The sequence below is a fragment of the Quercus robur genome, chromosome 2, assembly GCF_932294415.1.
Source record: "Quercus robur chromosome 2, dhQueRobu3.1, whole genome shotgun sequence".
Classification (NCBI taxonomy): Eukaryota; Viridiplantae; Streptophyta; class Magnoliopsida; order Fagales; family Fagaceae; genus Quercus; species Quercus robur.
This window is the reverse complement of record NC_065535.1, coordinates 55,228,739-55,240,638: the sequence shown is the minus strand read 5'-3', so window position 1 is coordinate 55,240,638 and position 11,900 is coordinate 55,228,739. Positions and strand designations below refer to the sequence as shown.

The 11,900-nt window shown below is 36.4% G+C and overlaps 1 pseudogene; it reads right to left on the bottom strand.

Moving 5' to 3' along the window:
* Positions 1–9,882: 9,882 nt before the first annotated feature.
* Positions 9,883–10,454, bottom strand: LOC126700742 (gibberellin-regulated protein 5-like; annotated as a pseudogene).
* Between the last annotated feature and the right edge of the window lie 1,446 nt (positions 10,455–11,900).

Genomic DNA, 11,900 nt, shown 5'->3' with positions numbered 1-11,900 from the left:
CTTGAGAGTTAGAGATTGTTATACCCACAATCTTCTACACAATTGCTTGTGGATTTTCCTTAACTCCTACCTCTCCATTTTCATATCCTTGAGAGGTTGATAGCCCAAACACTTACGATACCCTTTCAGAGTGTTTAGTGAGATTTTGGTGTTGCTGGGAAGCATTGGAAGAAGCCAAGGATGGCAGATACAACATGGAACTTGTTGCGGGATCCGGAGAGCTAGACAAGACACGGTTTCGAGAAGTCTTGTTGGAGTAGGAGCTTCGAGGGCTTCGGTACATCAGGTAGATTAGGCTTTGAGGGTCTCTTTCTAACCCATGTATCCCAACTGATTGTTTAGTGGATCAATTACCACTTGGAGCACGACAGAGAGGTTTTATGCCGAGGACTTCAGTTTCCTCTTCGATAACACATCGCGGTGTTGTCTTTGTGTTTACATCTTCTTCCCTACTCTTTTACCTTTCATTTTACTGCTGTGTTATTATGAATATGGGTTAGAGTAGCTTGTTTGTTTATACGCTCGCATTTACTCTTTTTCACACTTAGTAAAAGTTAGAGTAAAATCTATCGAGCCGTAATTTTTATTTGGGGGTCTAAATAGCTCTTGTGTTTTTACACATTTTAGAGCATTCAAGAACCTAGGCTGTGGTGACCAAGGGGCTTCTCTACCTCAGAACTGGACTGTTGAAATGTCAATCAAAGGGCTTCTCTACTTTGACCTGATGAAAGGTAACCAAGGGGCTTTTCTACCTTGGAACCAGAGTTGTGGTGACCACGGGGCTTCTCTACCTCAATCTTGATGAAAGGTAACCAATGGGATTCTATACTTCGGAACCGAACTGTTGAAATGTCGATCAAAGGGCTTCTCTACTTTGACCTGATGAAAAGTAACCAAGGGGTTTCTCTACCTTGGAACCGGAGCTGTGGCAACTAAGGGGCTTCTCTACCTCGATCTTGATGAAAGGTAACTAAAAGGCTTCTCTACCTCAGAATTGAACTATTGAAATTTCAATCAAAGGGCTTCTCTACTTTGACCTGATGAAAGGTAACCAAGGGGCTTCTAGTTGCCAATAGATGGGGGAGGATCCGTCTTAGCTGATGGTGGTGGCTCTGAGTGCTCGACCTCTTTTTCCTTTGGTGCCTTTGAAGGTTCAGAGGTGACTTTTGTGGTGCCCACATCAACAGGTTGAGTAGTTGTAGAAGCTTTGGCAGGAGGTTGAGTGGTTATAAGAGCCTTGGGAGTAGGTTGAATGGTTGCTTGGGAGGATGGTGGGGCTGCTATTCGCAATGTTGGAGGATAGAAGATGTTTTCTGTTTTCCTTAGATCCGAGGAAGCTTCTACGCCGGCCAGGTTCAGTGCCTCAATCCATACCTGGAGATAATAGCCTCGGCAAACTCCTATGACTTGGGCCTTTAAAGCATCCTCTATCTTCTTCACTCCAATATCATAACTGGACTGCTTGGCCTGAGCAAGAGCCTCCTCTTTCTTCTCCAACTTTTTTTTTTCCTGAATCTCAATCTGCTCCCGAGCAATAGCCAGCTACTCCTCAGCCTTTCGAAATTGCTGATGCTGATCCTTAGCTTGTTTCTCAGCACTGGCCAAAGCAGCTTCAACACTTTTCCTTTCTCTATCTACCTCGGTCAGCTTTGTGCCAAGGTCTTTAGTTTTCTTTTTAGCCATGGCAAGAGTCTTAACAGCAGATATTCAGCGTGCCTCCTCGTCTTTCAACTGGGCATGTGCCCGATCCACCCATTCCTCAGCAATGTTTGTCGTTTGGACTGCCTGAAAGAAAGCAATAATGTGAGGAATAGCCTAGAAGTAAAATTTTTAAAATAAGAATATATATGTGGTACATAAATAAGTTGAGGCTCATATCATGGCAAGGTCCCTTTTCAGGGTTAGGAAAACCTCGTGCTTTTTTAGAGACCTTAGGTCGGCCATGTCCTGTGGCAAAAGCAAGGGCTGCTCCAGAGCGTTGGCCATGTAGCTTGCTTTTCCCTTCTGAAAGTCTCTAATGGAGGAGTCCAAATGAAGAGGGGCTTCACCCAACTCAAGTGATGGGTTCCAAATCAGAACCCTAGGGCGGTGCTCAGAGACCACCTCTATGCCCGAGCCCTCTGCCATGTTTTTTCTTAGTGCAACTTTAGTAGCTTTTGTCCCTCTCTAGGGCTCGAGGTCTTTTGAGGGAACAACTTCACCCTCCTCGGTTACTTCTTTACCCTTTCTATCACTTTTTCTTTTCTTTTTGGGTTGTTCGGAAGGGGAATCATGGGTAGGAAGGGGAGTTGGAGGTAGGTTGGATGGCTACCTCAAATGTGTACCCCTCTGTGTGTGACTCCAATAGCTCAAGTAGACTGGTATCCTTCCTATGTTGGAGTACCATAACTTCTTGAATATCAATCGTCTCTCGGTCAGTGCTAATTTAAGCAGAGGGTAGAGACCTAGAATTAGTGCTTGGAGACTCTACAGGGTCTGGTTGGTCAAAGACTTCAAAGTCTTCTTTAGAATCTACCACCTCAATGATTTTGACCGTTTCTTCCTCTCGTGCTAAACCCGGGGAGGGCGCTCTGTCCTCGACTATGTGTTGAACGGGCAGCACGGCTTGATGACTACCTTCAAGAGGAGGACTAGTAAGGAATCCAGGTACTGCAACGTTAATTTGCTTCAGCCGAGGATCTTTGCTTTGATGACGTTCTTTGGGGATTGAAAGCTGGATGAAATCGGCTTGTACCAAAGGATTACGTGGGCAGAACGCAGTTGTCCATTCGTGTGTAGAAAGATCTCGGACTGAAGAATTCTGGTGAGGTTCGCCTCGTTAACCAAGTTGAAATTGGGGGTGGTATGGTTTTTGTCTACCGAAATCCAAAAACAAAAGAACAATTAAAAGAAGAAAGAGAGAAGACATGCAATAGCCAAAAAAGAAAAAGGGATTTAAGATTAAAGCTTCTATTATTTGAAGGGGTTGCTTAAAGTCCAATTCATTGGTATGTCATAAATAGTTAAATTGTTTAATTATATAAGACAATTTATAAATGAACTAATGAGACATTATCATAGTCCTTGAGATGCATTGTATGTGATTTATGTGATTTAGTCACAGAAGATATAAATTACAAGTTCCTTGTAAACTCAAAATATAGTTTGTAGTCGGTGATGAAATTAGACGTTTCATCTGCGAAGACTATAACACATCAACTAAGATGGTTTGTCTTAATCATGGAAGTGGAGACTTCTAGTTGATGTGTTGATGTGTCTTAAGAGTTAAGACATATTGAACTGGACCACTGTAAAATTAATTATTCAATCAACAACTATCACTTGAATAATTAATCTTACGACTTCTAATTTCATAGACTCTCAATACTGAGAGGATAGTGAACATGATCATGAAATGTAGGTTACTTTGATATATCAGGAGTGAAATCTAATATTCACGGTCAAAATCTCAGTATGTTGGGTAACCACATGTAGTGTTAAGGAAACACATATTCTCAAGGTAGAATCCATAATCTCCTTTTATAGAGACACGAAATATCCCCTTGAGATAAGTTTAATGGGAACTGGTTATTCAGGGCGCCCACTTTAGTAAGGAGTTACTAAAACTTATATTTATTGAAATTGGATTTCAATAAATGTGAATAACTAAAAGATTAAACCAGGTACTCAATGATAAAATAGTTGTTTACAAAATGACAGTACATTATGACTTTGTTCACTATGGATATTTCATGAAAAGGGTCAAATGATATCATTAGAGTCTTAGGATATAATTTATTAATAAGACCTAGAGTGTAATTATGTTTATATAGTGGTATTAAATATAATTAATGGTAACTTTGGACTTGTCAATAGTTGACAGCTAAATCCAAGGCTCATTGGAGCTAGAGTCTTATTTGTTTCCTTTGGTCCCATCTCAAGCCACAAACTAAAACCCAATTGGGCAGGCCCAAAAGGCTAGCCCAATTAGATAACCAGTTATGTATAAGGAGAGAAACATATAGAATTTTCAGAACATAGAAAATAGAAGATGGAAATGGTGTGTATGTGAGTGTAAGCCACTCTCTTATTCTTCCTTGAACATATACATGTAAACTGATTGAGAGACCACACTTCTTGGGCACCATTTGAAATTGGAATGAAGATTAGAAGTATTCTCAAGTCTTGGTTTTGAATTACACTGCATCAAGGTATGCTCTCTATTCTTTGTTCTAGAATTCAAGGTTACATGTTATCTCTCATGAATGAAGTAGATCCGTGTTTGTTGCTTTCGCTATGTGTTTTGTATGAGATACAAAACCAGATTTTCCAACAGCTTAAGCCTAGGAAGCCACACTTGGTTGCCTATCTCATGTTGAACAATGTAGGACATCGTGCCATTCACCTGCGACAATTAAGAAGTCTTGGTCCAGGCCCTTGTTGGATTCGGGGAAACACGAAATGAGTCTGATCGAGGGAACCCTAGTTTTGAGGTAATACCCGATGTCCTTAAGGTATTGGCAATTATATACCCAGTTAACATTGTGGTGGGTAAGGTTTACCCTCATTTTTAGGTTAAGGGCATTAACACTACCTAGTATCCTAAACAGATTTGGGGAATATTGGGTTGGGCAAAGTCTATGTGCAATTAAAAAATCCCTACTCACCCTTCCCATAGGGATTTGCATTCCCCCTCTATAAAAGCTATCATAGGAATCACCATAGCCCTTTCTGGCCTAAGACCCTGCCAATCCACAAGAAGGCAATGTTGTATGATAACCCCGGGTGGTATATTATATTGGGTTTCAAAGGCTTCTATGCCCTCGAGAGTATCTACCAGACTGGCAAACCTACCCATCAGAGAGGTGGAGGGAAAAACTGCTAAAGAATAAGGAAAAGAATTATAGGCTGAGGAAGAATAGGAACCTAAAGTCAATATATGAACTAAATGGTACTTACAGAGGAGTAGGAAAGGAGCACCTCAGACCTTTTCTTTGAAAGTCTAAAGATTAAAAAATGGAAGAAATGGAACCCCCCCCCCTCCTCCTTTATATAGGAAGGCAAAGGGAGCGGGAAATTTCCCACTCGAATTCCCATGAAAAATCTCTATCGTAGGATTATTATCGCACCGTAGAACGTGGGGGACAAATTGCCGTGTGAAACAATTAATGGGGCGTTGCAAATGCCAAAGCATCAATAGCGTATTCAGAGTAGGTGAAAAGACGATATCACGTGGGAATGTTCACTATGTGTATGAAGTTCGGAAGAAAAAATTAAAACCCCACTTCCATTAGGAGAGAAAAGAGGTGGATTTTGAGGGGTTATTGTAAGGATAAATAGGCCTAGCAAGAATATTGGGTTGTGGACCGTGCCTGAGGACATGTAGGAGCCCGAGGATGGTCAAAAGGTTTGATAAGCTGTGGGGTCAATCAGTCGAGGATAAGGGAACATAATAAAGGATGGACGATAGATCCTGAGGAGCCGGGCCTCCTCGGAAAGTATTATGGCAGGGTGGAGCCCAGCTATCCCGGAAGTTCTGTACAAAAGGGAACTGTTCCTCTGAGGATAAATATCAAGGAAAGTAGCCAACAACAAGGGAGGAAATATCTGGGGAGAAGGCTGTTACCACCACATTAAATGCTTTGCACTAAACCACCTAACCGCATTTATGTAGAGATGACACATGAACAGTGATATCTTAGTTTACAGCTATCTACAAAGCTTCCAGGAGGCTTCTAATGGGACAAGCGTCCAAGAGATCACCTATATGATCAACAAGTGAAAGGCTGGGATGAGGATGGAAGAACTATATAAGGAAAAGGCCCCCGTGAAAAATGGGGCATGTAATCTGGGAAGCAAGAAACAAAGAAGGAACATCTTGTACTTAGAAAAACTTGAGTGAATATAAGAACACTTCATCCTCAGATCTGACCGAGGAGTGTTATTTTTTTTAGATTGTGTTTTCTTATCTTCGTGGTATGAATCCAATCAATTAAGGCCCATACTTGATTTGCAGAGTCTTTTTCTTATAAAATCCACTCTCTAACAAATATACTGTTTTGGGCTTGTTGGGCCATCATCCATTGCTGGTGGGCTGAAATTCTAGTCCTTACAGTTTTTATTTGAATTTCAATTGGAACATGGGGTGTTTCAATGAGGATATATGGTTGTGCCTAAATTTAAGGAATATGGATGAGGAAACTGGAAATTAAAAAAAAAAAAAAAAAAACAAACAAACAAACAAGAAATCAAAAACTTGAGATTAGGAGTTAAGGAAACAGGAAAAAATAAATAAAAAAATAAATAAATAAAAGAAACCAATGAGTCTTGATAAAGCAAAAAAAGAAAAAAAAAATTGGAATGTGGTATTGAATGAAATATCAAAGTGTACTGAGAAGTTTTTTTTTTTTTTTTTAGATAAGTTTTTTTTGTAAAAGAAATCTTTTGGATAAGTTTGTTTTAAAGACATTGGAGGAGAATTTTCTATTTTGTAGGTATTTTACGTAGAGTTGGAGATATATTTTTACCGGGTTATCCCTAAGTTTTTTTCCTTATTAAACAATATGGGTATTTTTGAACCACATAAAAATTCAGTCCAAAGAGGGAAATTCTGTTAGGAGAGTGTCCTGTTTTTTAGGCATTTTAGATATAGTTGGAGATAGTTTTGTTCCTATTAAACATAGGGTCTAGAAGTATTTTTAAACCACATAAAAATCTAGTCCAAAGAGGGGAATCCTGTTATAGATAGTACGGATTGGCTGATTAACAAGTACCATTAGCGCATTTGTTAATTAAACAATTTAAAAAAGTTATGATATCATTTTTATGGAAAATATAAAAAATTGTCGTAATTTTTTTCCCCATAAAAAATTTCTAAAATTATTCTTAAATCAATACTCTTATTGAGTCCATTGTCTTTCCACGTAAAGGTATGCTAGGTCCAAATGTCAGAGAGAAATAATTAATTAAGTCTTTTATTAAAAAGCCAATATAAAAATGAGGTGGCAACCTGGTATACATCTTGCAATAGTGCCCCCTTCACAACAGATGAAGGGAACAGAAACTATATGGGTAAAGATCTACTACCATACAGATCTTAGGTAGCATAGATTGTCTCTGCAAGAGAACAATTATGCCATTACTGCTATCCGATTATGCTATTACTATCGTATAGAAGAATTTCAAGGGCACACGGGATTTCCTTCCTTGTCCTTCCAGTTATTGTAGCAAGGGCAAACTTGCTTGTTGCCTTGAGTGCCAGGAGGAACACAGAGGCACTTGGAGCAGCACTTTAGGCTGAAAAACATGCATGGCTTCTTGTGTGAAGTTGCCGAGCAACGAAAGGTACACTTTGGCTTGCAATCTGTATGTCACAATTAGAGAATTACTGTTCATCAGATCACTTAAAATCATGTACTTCTTCATAAGAATAACAAAATTAGTAGAATGTGTTTCATTTGAGCACAAGAACTGTACAAATATGTATCTGAAGGACGAAGCTTCGCAGCCTGTTTCATGAAATATATACACATTAGAATTTGACACAAGCATAAACCATTTAGAGTAACAAAATATGAAAAACAAGAGACTGTGTATAGACACACAAGTGTGCAAACAACTGAAAACGTGAGTTCAAGACACGATTTCAAAAAACAAAAGCTAGAAAAATGTTGTACCTCAGCAATATCAGAGAATGTGATTAAGAGAAGTAAAGAAACCAGCAACAAGAGAGAGGTGTACGGACGCCCTGCCATATCTATATTAGAAGCTGCATAAACTCTAGTGCTAAACTAATGAAGTAATAATTTTCTCACAAAAAGGACAAATTATATTTTTAAAAAGAAAAGAAAAAAAAGAATGACGTGGCAGCTAATATGGCGCAACGTAAGAACAGTAGCATTAAATGTTACACTTCAGCTTTTAGTAATATATAGATAAGAAAATAATTTTTTTTTTAGTTATTTAAATTTAACCAGTTACTTTGAGTTTAAATGTCATTAGAAAAATAAATTTGATTTGAACTTAAAATTCACCAGGAGTTAAGTTTCAAGGAAATATCATATTTATTTCTGCGTTTTTTTTTTTTTTTTTTTTCAAAATCTAATTCTTAGCTCTTCCTTTTATATATATATATATATATATATATATATATATATATATATAGATATTTATATATATAAACATATTTATCTTTTTTCAAGGGGCAATTTTTTATTTATTTATTTATTAATCAAGGAGGATAAACTAAACTAAATACTTATTATTCTAATAATAGGCAGGAGCTTTAGGGGAGGTAGGGGCAATTGCCCCCCAGCCTCTGTCAATGGGCATACCCACATAGTCATCGATCCATACACAATGCCTCTTAAATATCAATCTTTAAGGCCACCATTTGAGTCTTAAAGCATGTCGCTCGAAAGATTTATGATCAATCTACACAATGCCAAAAGAATCAAGCAAAGCAAAGCCACCACAAACCTTTTGCGAGTATCATATTTTGTTTTAAGACAAGTTAAGGATATAAAATTAAAGTTAAAAATTTTAACTTGAAGTTGAAATTTAATAAAATTAGGACACACATTTTATGCTAAAAAAGAACGGGTTCCATGCTAGTGACTCTCGCAAAACCAACTTTGATGGGGCAATTTTTGAGGATTCTGATGAAGCAAGTATCAAAGTGGTGATTCAAAATTGTCACGACAATGTTATGGTGGCCTTGTTAGAAAAAATTTCAAAGTCTTCTTATGCGGTTATCTTGAAATTTAATAAAATTAGGACACATTTCACAAGCGCCACACTACGCTGTTTGACACTCATAAGATACTTCCTGGCTAATTTAGCAATTATATCCTGAGGCACAACCGATTTGTTTATGCATTTAGAGAGAAATAAGTAATTATTTGTCTAATCACTCAAGCAACAAGTTCAAATTTTTAATTATTTTAATGTTAAATATTTGTGTATCCTCTTTATTCTTTTTTTTTTTTTTTTTTTGGAAGCCATGTTTCCTCTTTCTAATGAGATATAATATAATTGAAGTTGATTTTCAAAATATACTTGGATTATATAATAATTTCTTACAAAAAATTTTCAAAATGTAGTATGCATTGTGCGAGATATTGGCTAATAAAAATTGAGGATGGAAATAAGCTTGTTTTAAAGACATTGATTAGTAGGAGAATGTCCTATTTTGTAAGTATTTTACTTAGAGTTTGAGATATAGTTTTACCAGGTTATCCCCAAGTTTTTTTTTTTTCCCCTATTAAACATATTCTAGAGATATTTTTAAACCACATAAAAGTCTAGTCCAAAGAGGAGAATCCTGTTAGAAGAGTGTCCTATTTTTTAGGTATTTTATATAGAGTTGGACATAGTTTTCTCCATATTAAACATAGGGTCTAAGGGTATTTTTAAACCACATAAAAATCTAGTCCAAAAAGGGGGATTTTGTTATAGATAGTATAGATTAGCTGATTAACAGGTACCCATAATGCATTAAGTTATGATATCATTTTTATGAGAAATATAAAAAGTTGTCACAATTTTTTTCACCATAAAAAGTTTCTAATTTTTTTTTTTAAATCTGAAAAAGATTCTAAAATTATTCTTAAATCAATACTCTTATAGAGTCCATTGTCTTTCCACGTAAAGGTATGCTAGGTCCAAATGTCATAGAGAAATAATTAATTAAATCTTTTATAAAAAAGCCAATATAAAAATGAGGTGGCAACCAGGTGTACATCTTGCAATAGTGGCCCCTTCACAACAGATGAAGGGAACAAAAACTATATGGGTAAAGATCTACTATCATACAGATCATAGGTAGCATAGATTGTCTCTGCAAGAGAACAATTGTGCCATTACTGCTATCTGATTATGCTATTACCATCGTATAGAAGAATTTCAAGGGCACATGGGTCTCCCTTCCTTGGTCTTCCAGTTATTGTAGCAAGGGCAAACTTGCTTGTTGCCCTGAGTGCCAGGAGGAACACAGAGGCACTTTGCGCAGCACTTTAGGCAGAAAAACATGCATGGCTTCTTGTGTGAAGTTGCCGAGCAACGATAGGTACACTTTGGCTTGCAATCTGTATGTCACAATTAGAGATTTACTGTTCATCAGATCACTTAAAATCATGTACTTCTTCATAGGAATAACAAAATTAGTAGAATGTGTTTCATTTGAGCACAAGAACTGTACAAATATGTACCTGAAGTACGAAGCTTTGTAGCCTGTTTCATGAAATATATACACATTAGAATTTGACACAAGCATAAACCATTTAGAGTAACAAAATATGAAAAACAAGAGACTGTGTATAGACACACAAGTGTGCAAACAACTGAAAACGTGAATTGAAGACACGATATCAAAAATCAAAAGCGAGAAAAGTGTTGTACCTCAGCAATATCAGAGATTGTGATTAAGAAAGTAAAGAAACCACAAACAAGAGAGAGGTGTACGGACGTCCTGCCATATCTATATTAGAGGCTGCTTAAACTCTAGTGCTAAACTAATGAATTAATAATTTTCTCACAAAGCAAAATTGAGAGATGTTGAAGCAATGAAATTATAAGGGATATTTTGGAACGATCAATATGCAATTAAGGAAGAATAAGTCTTGTGCCACATAAAGTGGCACAACAAATGCAACAACTCGCCCATGTGATGAGTTGTGGTTGGTGGAGGGGTGAAAATTATAAGGGATATTTGGGACTAATTAATATGCAATTTAGGAAGAATATGTCTTGTGCCACATAAAGTGGCACAACAAATGTAACAACTTACCCATGTGGCAAGTTGTGATTGATGGAGGGGTGAAATTATAAGGGATATTTATAAGGAATATTTGGGGATGATCAATATGCAATTAAAGAAGAATAAGTCTTGTGTCACATAAATTGACACAACAAATGCCACAACTCGCCCATGTGGCGATTTGTGGTTGGTGGAGGGGTGAAACTATAAGGGATATTTATAAGGGATATTTAGGGATGATCAATATCCAATTACGGAAGAATAAGTCCTGTGCCATATAAAGTGGCACAATAAATGCCACAACTCGCCCATGTGACAAGTTGTGGTTGGTGGAGGGGTGTCCCACATGGATCCACTACCACCATCCACCAATATTAATATGACTTTAATAAAAACTTACTATAATTTATTTTTCATATATAGGTTAAATTATTCTTAAAAGTATAGCAATATGCTTAGAAAGTTGTATATCGTCAAATTGAATTGATTGCTCTTAAGAAATTATGTAGAATTCAACTTTCTTCTTCTATTATTTTAATTATTTACAATTTGAGTTCATGCTAAAAACCTAGGATTTGAAACTATGAAAGAGTCAAGTATTGAAGGAAAAAAGATTAGTAGAGGGATCGAGCATTAGGAATTTAATGTCACGAGAAAATAATATATATATATATATATATATATATTTAGTTATTTAAATTAAACCAGTTTATTTGGTGTTTAAATGTCATTAGAAAAATAAATTTGATTTCAGCTTAAAATTCACCATGAGTTAAGTTTCAAGGAAATATCATATTTATCTCTGTGTTTTTTTTTTTTTTTTTTTTTTTTTTTCAAAATTTAATGTTTAGCTCTTCCTTTTATATATATATATATATATATATATATATAAACATATTTATCTTTTTTCAAGGAGCAATTTTTTTTTTTTTATTCATCAAGGAGGATAAACTAAACTAAATACTTGTTATTATAATAATAGGTAGGAGCTTTAGGGGAGGTAGGGGCAATTGCCCCCCAGCATTTGTCAATGGGCATACCCACATAGTCATCCATGCACAACGCCTCTTAAATATCAATCTTTTAGGCCACATTTTGAGTCTTAAAGCATGTCACTCGAAAGATTTATGATCGATCTACACAATGCCAAAAGAATCATGCAAAG